General features: G+C 41.8%; 1 protein-coding gene across 6 annotated transcripts in view; it reads left to right on the top strand.

The window, feature by feature from the left end:
• The first annotated feature begins 5,735 nt into the window (after positions 1-5,735).
• PHF3 (PHD finger protein 3) overlaps positions 5,736-12,852 on the top strand; it is a 48,796-nt gene continuing 41,679 nt past the window's right edge. For 3 of the 6 annotated variants that reach the window (XM_068678272.1, XM_068678270.1, XM_068678265.1), the window contains exon 1: positions 5,736-5,951. The gene's annotated coding sequence lies outside the window, so the exon portion shown is untranslated. Of the gene's footprint in view, positions 5,957-12,852 lie in introns of all 6 variants that reach the window. The other 3 variants (XM_068678271.1, XM_068678269.1, XM_068678273.1) reach the window with 2 other exon arrangements.

Here is a 12,852-nt window from a genome sequence, read left to right as displayed (position 1 = left end):
TGTTCACAGCAGGGCTAGCTTCAAAATTAGATCAGGTTATGCAGGAGTCTGTCCACCGAGATAATTCAGTCTCTCCAGGCATCTGTTTTAGGGTTTGTTCAGCTGCCCTCCAAGTGAATACTTTTTTCTTCGTAGCTAATCTCAGAATCACAGCATGTTAGGGATTGGAAGGAACCTTAAAAGATCATCTACTCCAATCACCTAGATATCTGCTTTTGGCTAGTGATAAGGAAGTCCTTAGAGGGATCTTTGACATGCCTCAGTCCTAAACTTTTATTCTTCAGTGTTCTACCCTGAGCAGCATCCCACTTAGCTGCAGTATCTCCTTTAAGATAAACTAAAACACAGCAAATAATTCTTCAGTCATAATTTGAAAAGTGGGAAAGGGGCAGGAAAAAAAAAAAGAGAGAGACTACTGCATTTTGAAAACAGACTACTGCATTTTGAAAACAGAACAAAGATTAGTTATAAACTAGGAATAGTCTCAACCTAAATTAATACTTTTCTTCAGTGTTGAATAATATAAAGTAGAAGACAAAGGCTATGAAGGTTGTGAAGATAAGAATGTAGAGAGCGAATACTTCACATGGAAGCACTTCCAAATTTTCAGCTTAAAGAGACTGGGAAACATCAGCCTACCAATTCTGAAAGAACTGGCTCATTGCATTTCAAGTTCAGAGACAAGCTGAACTTGAGCAAAACACAAACTTAGCTGTTTGTGTATCACATGAAAGTCAGAGGCAAGCACACATGAGCACAGTTTTTTGCTTCTATTGTAGCTAAGGCTGGGACTGAACCATGCAGCTGCAGTTCTCTCTGCATACCCAACCCCTCTCCCAGAGGACCATTAGGAGCAGCAGCCCATGTCGGAAGGAAGCCAAGGCTATGAATGGATTTATTGCAGAGACGAGTGCTGCACAGCCAGCATCCCCATGAGCATAAAAAGTTTGTGATGTGTAGCTGTATAGATTCCCACTCATTCAGACTGCAATCATTGTACTGTAAAACTGGAGATTAGCAAATTTAAGGTTTATATATAAGAAGGGGCAAAAATGAGGAAAGCAACTTTGGGCCTGGTAATATGATAATAATTACAAATTCTGAGGTGAAAAAATAGATGAAATAAGGTCATCATTCCACACTAGAAATGATTAGTCCAAATGGAGGATTTAGTAGAAGAGTTTCAAAGTAGAAAAAGCAGGAGACAGTAACAGGTAACAATGGAAGAGTAGAGAGAAGGTAAATGGAATTTCTCAGCTGATTTGAGAACTCTGCTTCTGGGTATATGTAGCATAATGTACAATGGATATTGTATATTTTAATATATGCTCTTTTATATATATAACTACGTAATAGCATTTGCATAAAACCTAGAAAATTATCAAGAACTGTGCTGATGGAGAAAGATCGGAATGCCATGCATAGTCCTTGTCAAGTCTGTCCAAGAAAGACAAATCCAAACTAAGGCATGTGTGCTCAGTGCGATTTCTGCTCCAACAGAGGATGGGACTTCTAGCAATATCAAATTAAAATTTTGTATTGTTGAAGTTCTTTAATTTGATTTTGATTTTCAGAGTGAGAAATCATATGTCCTCCATTCATAAACTTATTTATTTATGCTGTATTTTTTTACCTGTTATTTGATTTTTTTTTTCTGTGTGGTAGTCACAAAACAAAGAGTTTTGTGCTCTGATATTCAGTAGAACAGCCCTACAACCCAGCAACCCCAGCAAACAGGTGTACTGACACTCTCTTATTTCTAGCACCATGCCCGTGCCCCAGCTACTTGATGCAATACCACATTTGCTGGCGGGAAAAAACATTTAGGACAACTTGCTGTAGAACAAGAATAGAGCGTAGGAATGATTGCTGAACATGTGTGCAAAAGAAATGTAATGTCTAGTCTTAGTGGAAAGGCAGAGAGGAAATACCACAAATCAGAAAACAGTCTTACAGGAAATGTGTATGAATTTTTAGTGCAAGATATATGTACACACTACAATGTATATGTTTAAAGTCAAATGAATATACATCTGAACAATTACTTATCTGAATAAAGTTGTACTTATTAAAAAAGTAATTTATGCTCTCTCAGATCTCTCCTTATGGATATACAGGGAAAACAAATCATAAAACAAGCACTTAGACAGAATATATTGTTTTTACTATAATTTAGTACCAAATGATCATCTTCACAGAAATTACAATTAAGGTAAACAGACACGAGTGAAATATCAGGTATTTAGAATATTAGTAACTCGAGCATCAATTCCATAGGCAACTGCCCAAACTTGTTTGTGAGTTAAATCAGTTTTATGTGAGCTGTTGTAGTTTGTTTTCATTCAAGGCTTTTTCTTCCTGGCATACACAAATCTCTGCCAGTAACTGCAACTCCATCTCGTCTCCTGGGATGAAATGTCTTTCAGTCTTTAATTCAATTATTCAAGTATTCAGCTGAGTAAGTTGTAATAAATAGCTTGTATTATCTGTATGTTTCATATCCTTACAAAAACCTACTTGTAGTCATATAATCAATGACTAAACATCCTTTCTTCAGAACCCCACCCTAGTTCACTAAGTTGTATTGTTATTTTTAAAAACAACAGTTCATTTTACCTTTATTTCCATGGAAATGAATGATTTTCTGCTTTACAAAGTATGACATGTTTGATCCAACAATCTGCAAAAATTGGAATGGTGGATAATGAGGAAAATAGTGTCAAAATCTGTTTATTACAAAATTTTCTAAAATGTATTTATTCTTAATAAAAGATGTGCATTTTCAGTATGGAACTAGAAAATTTCAGGAGGTTACTGGTTATTATTGTTGTGCATTTGAAAAACAAACAAACAAACAAAAACACACACACAAAAAAAAAACAACAACAGTGAAAGAGTTCTTATTTTAAATTTTCAATTTTGTTAAGGATACTAGTTTGGGATAATAGACAGCTCATAGGCTTCAAATGAGCCAACCATAGAGCTTCCCAAATTATTGATACCGGCCAATCCTAGATATTTTGAACAGACACTTTGCTGTTGACCCTGGGAAAAAATCATGGCAAATGATTTTTTGGGTATGTATGGAAGGCAGTTATCTAATTATTAAGAGGTGCCAATGTAATATGTATGACTTTTCAGAATAGCATAAAAAATAAGCTTGTTTAGTGTTGTAAACTTGGAAGATTAATGCAACTGCTGCTCTAGTATTTTAATTTCTTTCAGAAGTCTAATTCTGCTTTGCATAACATTCTAAGAAGTTATGTAGGTTACAAAATTAGTGCAACACTTGGGCATTAAAATGATTTAAATCAAACGTCTTTGAGAAAATTCAAATAAATATGCCTAGACAAAAAAAAAAAAGTTCTTGTGAGAGTTTGCTTGAATAGCTATTGGCCTACTGCTACTGCTATAGTGTATCTTGGCTTTTGACAGTGGGTATTTTCTCTAAGCATGGGAGAAATATGTTAGTTTGCAACCATATCCACTAACTTTATCCAGTTAAGCATATGTAGCAATCCAGTGCCTTTCAACATTTCTATTCAGTAATTAACACTCAAAAGCAAAACATGTTTAAATCCAGTAAGGAATGTGACTGTGTATACCATATTTTCAAAGGTATTGTTTATAGAAAAATAATATATGGACAGCAAGAGAAGGCTATAAGGAAAATTATTCAGGAACCTCTTGGAAAGAGTTGTGGCTGTGAAGAGACTTGGGAGTATCGGCAAAGAAACTGCCTTCTGCTGCTGCTTTCTCTTGTGCTTAGGGCAGTATAAGACTGTTTTCTGAAAATAAATAGGAAACAACTTGCAAGATCTGGAATATTACCAACTATCTCGTGTAATGGGATGACACGATAAAAACATCGCTAAGAAAGATAGCAGATGGTGTAGTTGTAGTTGTGTATAGCTGATCCAATGTCATTGTGTACAAAGTTGTTTGTAATACCTATTACATTTTCTTTTGTAGTTTTTTTTTTCCTTTATTTTGATGTTAAATAAAACCACAGCACAGCACAACACTGGTGAGCAATTCGCTATGTATGACAGGCAACTATGATTCTAAAGGGACTGGCTGGTGTGGGTCATCACAGAGAGAAGTACACAAACTCTGCTATACTGAGAAGAGCAAAAGAAGTTAGGTGTCTTTTGAAAGCGTAAAGAAAGAACTGAATAGGGCAATGATCAACAATCAGATTATTAGCAATGCTTTGCCTGGTGCTTGTGTCAGAAGGGTTGAATGCTGGAAAATCTGTGTGATGCATTTGGACGCAAATGTAATAAACTCAGTTTCATTTCAGACAATAATTTCATTTCTTAGTATAGTCTCAAGAAAATATCAGAGGCTTAGCACCTTGTTGAAAGCCTTTGGAGAAATGAGTGCCATCAACTCAGTAGCTCAGTTTCGTGCCATCATAAGAAGACAATCTTTTAAAGAGATGGCTGCCTTGGAGAGAGAATATTCAAAACTGGAAAAGCACAGGAAAAAAATAAAAGGATAAAAAACAACCATGGTGATTTGCATAAAGGTGATTTAAGGACTGAGAGAAAAAAAGTTTGGGTTAAAAACTGTGGTCTGCAACAAAAGTTTTTGTCTTGTTGCAACTAGTCTGTGCACTGGCTGAAAACATGAAACGTATTGCTGTGCTTTAGGTTTAAAGCCCCCTCTCCTAATGTGATTGTAGTGAGAGAAATATGTACTGCATTTCAGCCTTTATAGTACCACAGAACATGCATTTCAAAGACTCTGAACAGAAAAAAAGAAACAAAGGAAAACCAACCCATTTCAACTTCCTCGCCTTTTTATTTTGTCCTGATGTTGCTTGCACTTCACTACAAAATGAGGAATATGCAAAGACAGTGTTACTACCTTGTCATTCTGAATCTGTTTTTAAGACTAATATGCAAAGACAATGTTAATACATTGCCATTCACAATACAATTTATTTTAAAACTAATACTTTTTTTTTTTTTTTTTTTTTTAGGGGGGGGGGGTATTCAATTCGAAACATGGTGTGTGCAATAACGCGTCAGGATTGCAGCCACTGTGCATCATCAGGCCGAAGGAGAAACATGTATTTAATGTTATAATGCAAATCAGAAGTCCTTTTCCAGGGTGACATTATGTGGAGACTGGATTACTTCAGGCTCTGATGACCTGATAAAAGCACCTTTGGAAGGAATTTGCGTGACATAGTGTGAAGGGTCAAAATTATCCTAAAACAAAGCCACAGGAAGACATGTGCGTGCCAAGGGGCAGCATGAGAGCCTCCCAAGGAACAGGCTGCCCAGGGAAGTGGTGGAGTCACCATCCCTGGAGGTTTTAAAAGACATTTAGATGTAGAGCTTAGGGATATGGTTTAGTGGGGACTGTTAGTGTTAGGTCAGAGGTTGGACTCGGTGATCTCGGAGGTCTCTTCCAACCTAGAAATTCTGTGATTCTGTGATCTGAGGCACCAGGGGCCACCAAGCGCCGAGCACCCCTCACCACCTCCCCCCCCCCCCCCCACAGGCGGAGCGCCCGGCTCGCCCCACCCGGCACCCAGCAGAGCCCCGCGGCTCCTCGTGGGCCGCCCCGGGGCCGTGCCCCGTTATCTCGGCCGCATCCCTCAGGGGGTGCCGAGGGCGGGGGCCGGGCCCCAGCGCACGGAGCGGCGGGGCCCTGACGGGGTCCGGGCGCCTGCGCGGCGCCGCGCCCGCCTCCCGGTAAACAGCGCGGTCACGTGAGCGGCGGGCCCGGCGGGGGCGCGCCTACGGGGGGGAGCGGGCACGCGGCCGGCGGCGCCAGGCGGAGGAGCCGGAGCCGGGAGCGGGCAGCGGGGGCGCGGGCAGCGGGGCCGGGGGGAGGCGGTGCGCGCTCCCGCGGGCCCTGCCTTCCCTTGCGGCGCGGCCTCCGCGGCCTCTTCGTCGGCGGGCGGCGCGGCTCGGCGCGGAGCGGAGCGGCGCGGGGTGAGGTGAGTCACCGCCGGCGGGGCGCGGGCGATGGGGGCCGGGGGCGCCGGGCCTCGCGCGGCCTCCGCAGCACGGCCGGGCCGGGCAGGGCAGCGCCGGGGGGGGCCGCGGCTGAGGCCTGGCCGGGCTGGGCCGGGCCTAGCGGGGCCCAGCGGCGCGGCTCGGGCCTTGAGGCCGCGTTGGGCCGCGGGGCCGGGCCGTGTCTCGGGGGCCGGGCCGGGTCCCGTCGCCCAGCCGCACGCAGCCCGCTGACCTTGCGCAGGCCGCGGCCGGGCCCTGAGCTCCGCGCCCGCCTCCCCACGGCCCCGTCTCGGGCTCCCAGCTCCGCCCGGCCGGCCCCGGGCCCCGGCAGCCCCGGGAGCTGGGGAGCAAGCGGCGGTTGGGAGCCAGCTGTTCCCCTGCTATTGGCCTGGCCTGCGCGGGGCTCCTCCTCCCGTCCCTCGCACTTCGCATCGTCAACGGGTGCCGTGGTTAACTCTTGTGTGGGGTACCCGCCGCGGGAGGCACGGCACAGGAGCCTGGGGGGGCCCTGGTGGCACCTCCATCCCGCCCTTGGGTGGCGTGGGCTCTCCAGGGCGGTCTGTCCACGCTTCCTCCTTGCTGCTGGAATGTAAATAATTAATGCCTATTGGGTTTAGAAGAGACATTGCTCATGTAACAACAAGTCTGTAAAGTAGGGGTACGTTACAGCCATGGCACAAGAGACTGGAAGAAGAGCACCCCATTCATTGTAGGGTGAACTATAGAAATGTTCAGAAAGGAGCATGGAAGTTGGGAAGGGAACACAGGGACATGGGGTGACAAGTGTAGCAAGCAAATTACAGCTGTGGTGTTGTCCTTTATGGGGCTGTTAATCTCTTAGGTAAGTTCTGCGTGCTTGCTGTTGTAAAAGTTGATGCTCGTATTGCTAAACCGGGGAAATATTGTAGGATTATGTGTGAGGATTGTAAGCATGGCTTCTCGCTGACAACACTACTTCACAGCTTGTTGTGCTTAGGAAATTCATCTGGTAAAATTTGGGAAATATACTATATGGGAGATCTTGAAATCCAGGATTTCAAGATTTCTTGGAATAATTTAACTTTGGTCTTCACGCTTAGTGTGCAGCTCACAACAAAGCTGGGCTCAGCTCTCTTCTTGCTTCATCACAAAGCTGCTACTTCTAACTTCAGTTCTGCTTTAAAGATTAGACGTAAATATGGAGTTCTAAACACCTAGATTTTTTGTTTCAACCATAATTTTCAGCTATTTGGCCATTTGTTTTATACGGGCATGTTACATTTGAAATCCTCACAAATTTTACGTAGCTGGATGGAAGGGCATCTAACTACAAACCATGCTGTCTGTATCTAATCCATTATAGTTATCACAGTGTGGAAGCAGTTGTTAAGGTGTCTCTAAGAAAACAAAAGCTCAAAAAACTTGTGATTATCTACCATACTTCTGTGACCTCTTAGAAACTTTTTAGAGCTTGGTTCTATCTCATGGCTTAAATGCTACTCATGTGCAAAGAGCATGTGTATGCTGTAAGGAATTATTTTAGCTGTTAGTTTAATGAGTCTGTAATTCTTTAATTTTTCCTCGGGAACCTAAATACCGTTGAATCCAAGTCTTAAAAATGTTAAGGGAAGAGAAGTTATTTGTAGAAAACAGTAATCTTTCATTGTCTTGCCTTTTATGTCAGAAACATTGATGAGTAAGGGAATGTTTTTTGTTTTTTATTTTAAGGTAGCGTTATGAAGCAGAAATGCCAAAGTCCAGTAAACTGTGAGTGTTTATTATATAAAAGCAAAATGAAAAATATGGACTTCCTGTGGCATGCACCTGAATGGTGTCAATATGGGCATGTGGCAGATGTTATATTTATGTGGAAAACCTGACCAAGCTTCACCATTAAGCATCTAGCTGATTTTGAAAAAAATAATTATGTGTTTCCAAATTAATCGTTATCAGAGAGGCACTGAAAAATTCAACAAGTGTCACAAATGAAATTATTCTGTCTGGGACTACTGACAAATAATCGATGTAACCTATTAGAAAGCTTAATGTTTATATAATGACCATGCTGAAAATTCCTAAAACAAGTAGTGAGTAATGTGAGGATGGAAAAGAATTGAAGAACATACCAATAGTCATGGAAAAATAATCTCTCATTAGCTTTTTCTTTTCAGGGATACGTCTCTTCTTAGTGAGCTTACAAATTCTAGAGGCATATGGAGAGATGTGTACTCTCTGAGTGATACAGAGCCGTATAATCTTTGATTATTATTAGCTTTTGTGGGATTCACTGATGGGGTGGTCCGGTAAAGGAAAACAGTCTACTTCGTGAAATTAATTTGAAAGATGTCACAGTGTAAAGTCATTTCTGTGACAGAACACGACATCTAGTGCAGGTCTTTGTGCCTCTTCTAGCTGTAGAGGGAGAAGCGTGTTTTTGAGGAAAGGTTTTTCTGTGCAAAAGATCTGATTTTGTGTGATATAATTTGATTTTGTATGATTAGGAAAAGGTTTATCTCTCTCTTCCGCATTTCTTTGTCTTCTAATTTAATCCTTTTTCTTCCTGTTCAGTGAAATGAGTTACAGGTCTGGTAGTTGAATGTAATTCTTTCAGATAGTGAAGTTTAATAAAGAAAAATCTCGAGCTGTCTGACCTTCCATCAAATAATCTGTAGCAAAGAGTAGGGAATCCGCAGTGTGTCAGTGAGGAGTACAGCACGCATCTTCAGGTTATAGATTTTGGGATGTGGTTATTGCTTCAGATGTCAAGACCACGGAGGTTTCAGTAACAGGATGGTAAGATCTGGGTCACTTGGTGTTTGAAGACTTTAGGGTAAGGGGAGGACAAGAAGAGCCACTAAGAGTTACATAGTTTTAAATGAGGAATTAAAATAATCAATAGGGAATTTGAGGGAGCAGGTGGTATATAGATACTTATGGGTGGACGTTTTTGATGTACAGCTTTGTCAGTGTACCTGCAATGCAGCAATATTGATGTTACAGATATACATTTTGGTTACGTGCTGCTGTTAGGCAGGTCTTTGGTATGGTGTTCTGTTTGAGTGGCTGGCGATTTAGAAGGCGATCAAATTTGATTATCCTCAAAGGCCAAAGCTCAGGAAACCATATTCCATCCAAGCTTTGTATCTTTATTAGGGAAAAAAAAAAAAAAAGGACAAAAAAGGACACTGACATTTTCTTTACCAGTTCTGAATACATTTCTTTGGTTATATCGCAATTCAGGTGCTCGTAAATCAGAACTGCTTTTCCCATCAGAGATGTTTTGTCAGTTCGTTTATTCCTTGATGACTGCCCTAGATGATGGATTTGAAACAGTGTGAACCAGAGTAGAAAGCACATTGGTGTGAGAGTTGTAAAGGTCCAGCATTGTTGCTGACCCTGCTGCTGGTGTGTTGTCCAGTAATGGTTTCCTTTTGTATCCCATGGTGTGTTGGGGCTGTGAGCTCTGTTGGCTAGAATGCGCGTTACTACAGAGGACCTGGGTCTTGGCTGTGACTTTTGGAGCTGTAATACCTGAAATTGTCAGACTAAATACAGCTGCCAATGCTTAAGTATGGACACATGGCAACCTCATTAATTTTCACTCCGGCGTTTGTGAGCATACCTGTTATGGTTCCACATTCAAGGAGGGCAGGAGGATGGCAGTAATGCTGCCTGTGTGCAGTGCCAGCACTTGGAGCAGTGCTGGTAGCTCTGGGGACATGGGGTGCCTGGGGTGTGCTGGCATCCCAGCTCTGGTGAGCTAAGGCAGAGGTTTGGTATGCTGAATGCTCTTTTAGTTACAGTATTTAGCAAAGCACGCAGAAGAGGGATTCCTTTAATTGCATGTGTAGTCAGCTAATTTCATGTCAATTAAGGTGCAATTTCCTTCTGTTTTGCTGGAAAGCTGCTTTTGTCAGTTGTACTATTGTGCTAAAATGCAGTTGTGTTTTTGTCATGGTTTCTCCATGGCAGTGCAGTGCTAGCATTTCACCTTTGTTTTTGATATCTAAGAAGCTATTTACCCAAACAGCTCTGTTCCTTTTGTATACTTTTCTGACTGGTGTTCTTAATAGTACTACTTGAAGGAATAAATATAATATGAAAAAACTGTTAACTTTGTGTGGAAATACTGATTTTTTTGTGAAGTCTAACTTTTGAGGACTTTCATAAACCAGACTTCTTTTAAATAAATCACTAGAAATACAGGGACTTACATTTTATATGCTTAAATTTAAAATATAAGCTAATTTATACAAGTCCTCTCCTGCATAGAGGAGGGAAGAGGGAAAGCTTTTTTTTTTTTTTTTTTGGTAGCAATTGCTTTATCTGTGGTATGTCTGCCTTTCATTGTCAGTCCCTGTGGGTTCTGTGCCTTGTGCTGATCTAGTAACGCTAAAGTACTTTTTCTAAACTTGGTATGGTACAAGGTGAACTTGGTATGGTACAAGGAATTGAACATCCGTTTCTTGAACCAAGTTTAGCAAAATTTTCATCCCAAGTACTTTACTTAATGCTCCTCTAGCTTTTAACAATTGTAGAACATCAATTTTTTAACTTACTAGGTTTTGTGATGGCAGGATTTCTATGTGAAACAATGTTGGTTATAACCTTACAGTGATCTTTTGATACAAAATTTGGATAGAACTTTATTCTTTTGGATAGATGTGGATAGAACTTGAGTCATGCTCCAGAAACAAACTTTCCAACAATTTTTTTCCTGAGTTCTCTGTGATAACTAGACAGATGTCGAGGCCACGCCTTGAGTATTGTGTTCAGTTTTGGGCCCCTCGGTACCAGAAAGACATCGAGGCCCTGGAGCGTGTCCAGAGAAGGGCTACAAAGCTGGTGAAGGGCCTGGAGCACAAGTCCTGTGTGGAGTGGCTGAGGGAACTGGGGTTGTTTAGCCTGGAGGAGAGGAAGCTCAGGGGAGACCTCATTGCTCTCAACAGTTGTCTGAGAGGAAGGTGTGAGGAGCTGGGGGTCAGCCTCTTCTCACAGGTAACTAGTGATAGGACCAGAGGGAATGGCCTCAAGTTGCACCACGGGAGGTTCAGACTGGAAATTAGGAGACATATCTTCTCAGAAAGAGCAGGCAGGCATTGGTACGGGTTTCCAAGGGAGGTGGTGGAGTCACCATCCCCGGGGGTGTTCAAGGACGTGGTGCTTGGGAACATGGTTTAGTGGCAGGTATTCGTAGTAGGGGGATGGTTGGACCAGATGATCTTGAAGTTCTCTTCCAACCTTATGATTCTGTGATTAATTGAAGATGGCTGAGGCCATTCAATGTGTAGTTGTTTTGAGTTCTGTAAGAATGCATTTGGTGTTCTGGATGGCCGCGTGATGGGTCTTGCAAAACTGTGGGTGTTCTCTCCCCCCCTCCCCCAAGGAACATTGTAGAAGAGGTTAATTCTGTTGACAGCCTTGCTATGTATGAAGGGCTGCAGTTCTGCCAGAGCTTTTGTTACTTTGCAACTGCTCCTCATGAAGTGGATAGCGCTGCTTTGGTAACAAGCATTACATAAAGGTTCCCCTCCTATGCAGGAGACAAACAAACAAAGCCCTCTTGAGAAAGATTACTCTAGTTATATTCAAAGCTCCCTACCCTTCTCCCCCCCCATTATATTTAATATATTTATATTATATTGGGCACAAAAAAGTTCTTCCAGTAATTTGTGAGTGTTATATCTGTGATGTCCCTGGTGAGGTTTGCCATCGGTTTGTCCTGTGCCTGTTACTCATGTGCTTGCGTGACTCACATGCTTGCATGATGCTAATATGAAAAAAACATGGTCATTACAGGAGGCTGTTTTGAAGTACTGGCTTGTGGCATTTGCAATTATTTTCCTACTCTGAGCTACTGCAGCTCTTGTAGTTTATCCTGTGTAGTATCAGATTGTTGTAACTACATTGCCTAAGGTTAATAAAAGAGACTATTTAAAAGGGCACAGCACTTCCTCAGTTACAGTTTGCTACTTTGTTTGTTGCCAAATTTGGATATTATTTTGTGAACTGGGAGAAGAATATGGGCTGCTATACATGCTAGTTGATGTGGTATATACATAGATGCACTGCTTAATAACAAAAAAGTCTTTATTTTCTTGTAGGGAGTTTTCAAATACAACACGTTTCCTCCTGTAAGGCTGTTACCTTTGTAAGTAAAGGCACCTAATTTGGCCTCATTTTTTCTTCTTGCTGACTGTTCGGTCAGTAGGATGTTATGCACTAGACTATTTTCATCATGGTTAGTGTGTAGATACTGTAAAGACACCATGCTCTGCAGTGATATACCTGACCCCTGTTTCTTTCTGGACTGACAGATGGGAGAATAAAGACTGTCATGTTTTTAACAAAAAAAAAATAATATCATGCTCATGTGTAGTTCATGCAAACTTGTGAAGTTGTGAAACTAAATTACAAGAACAGGGTTGAAACTGGGACAAAGCACTTGAGTATGTGTATGGCTAGGATTTTCCCTGTTGGTCATTAAAACAGAAATATCCAGTTAATAAGTATAAGAAAGCGTACTTACTGCTGTACTAAGCGTAAGTAGATACTGGGCTCATTTAGCAGCAGGTTGCTGGAATGGGAATCTAGAAGCTAATTCAAGCACTGGAAGCTGTAAAACCCCCTTTTCTCCCTTTCCTTTAATTAGTGCATTCATTCAAAAAATAAAATCCTGTCTAGTGTGTGGGAGGCGGCTGATAGAGGAAGGAGCTGGAGAGAATTTGTGTCCTTGCAGAAGCATGAACAGCTTTGCATGTGCCAAAACTGGTCTCCTAGGCTCTCTAGATAATGCCAGGCACTGCTTCATTTTTATTGCACCCCAAAGTTAACATATTTATTATAATTATCTCTCTGCACTTGAAATGTATGGTCCTAAACCCCTGAAGAAGCAATT

This window comes from Anas acuta, chromosome 3 (genome assembly GCF_963932015.1).
Source record: "Anas acuta chromosome 3, bAnaAcu1.1, whole genome shotgun sequence".
In the NCBI taxonomy this organism is placed as follows: domain Eukaryota; kingdom Metazoa; phylum Chordata; class Aves; order Anseriformes; family Anatidae; genus Anas; species Anas acuta.
Note: the sequence above shows the minus strand (reverse complement) of the source record. Positions and strands in the feature narration are given on the sequence as shown.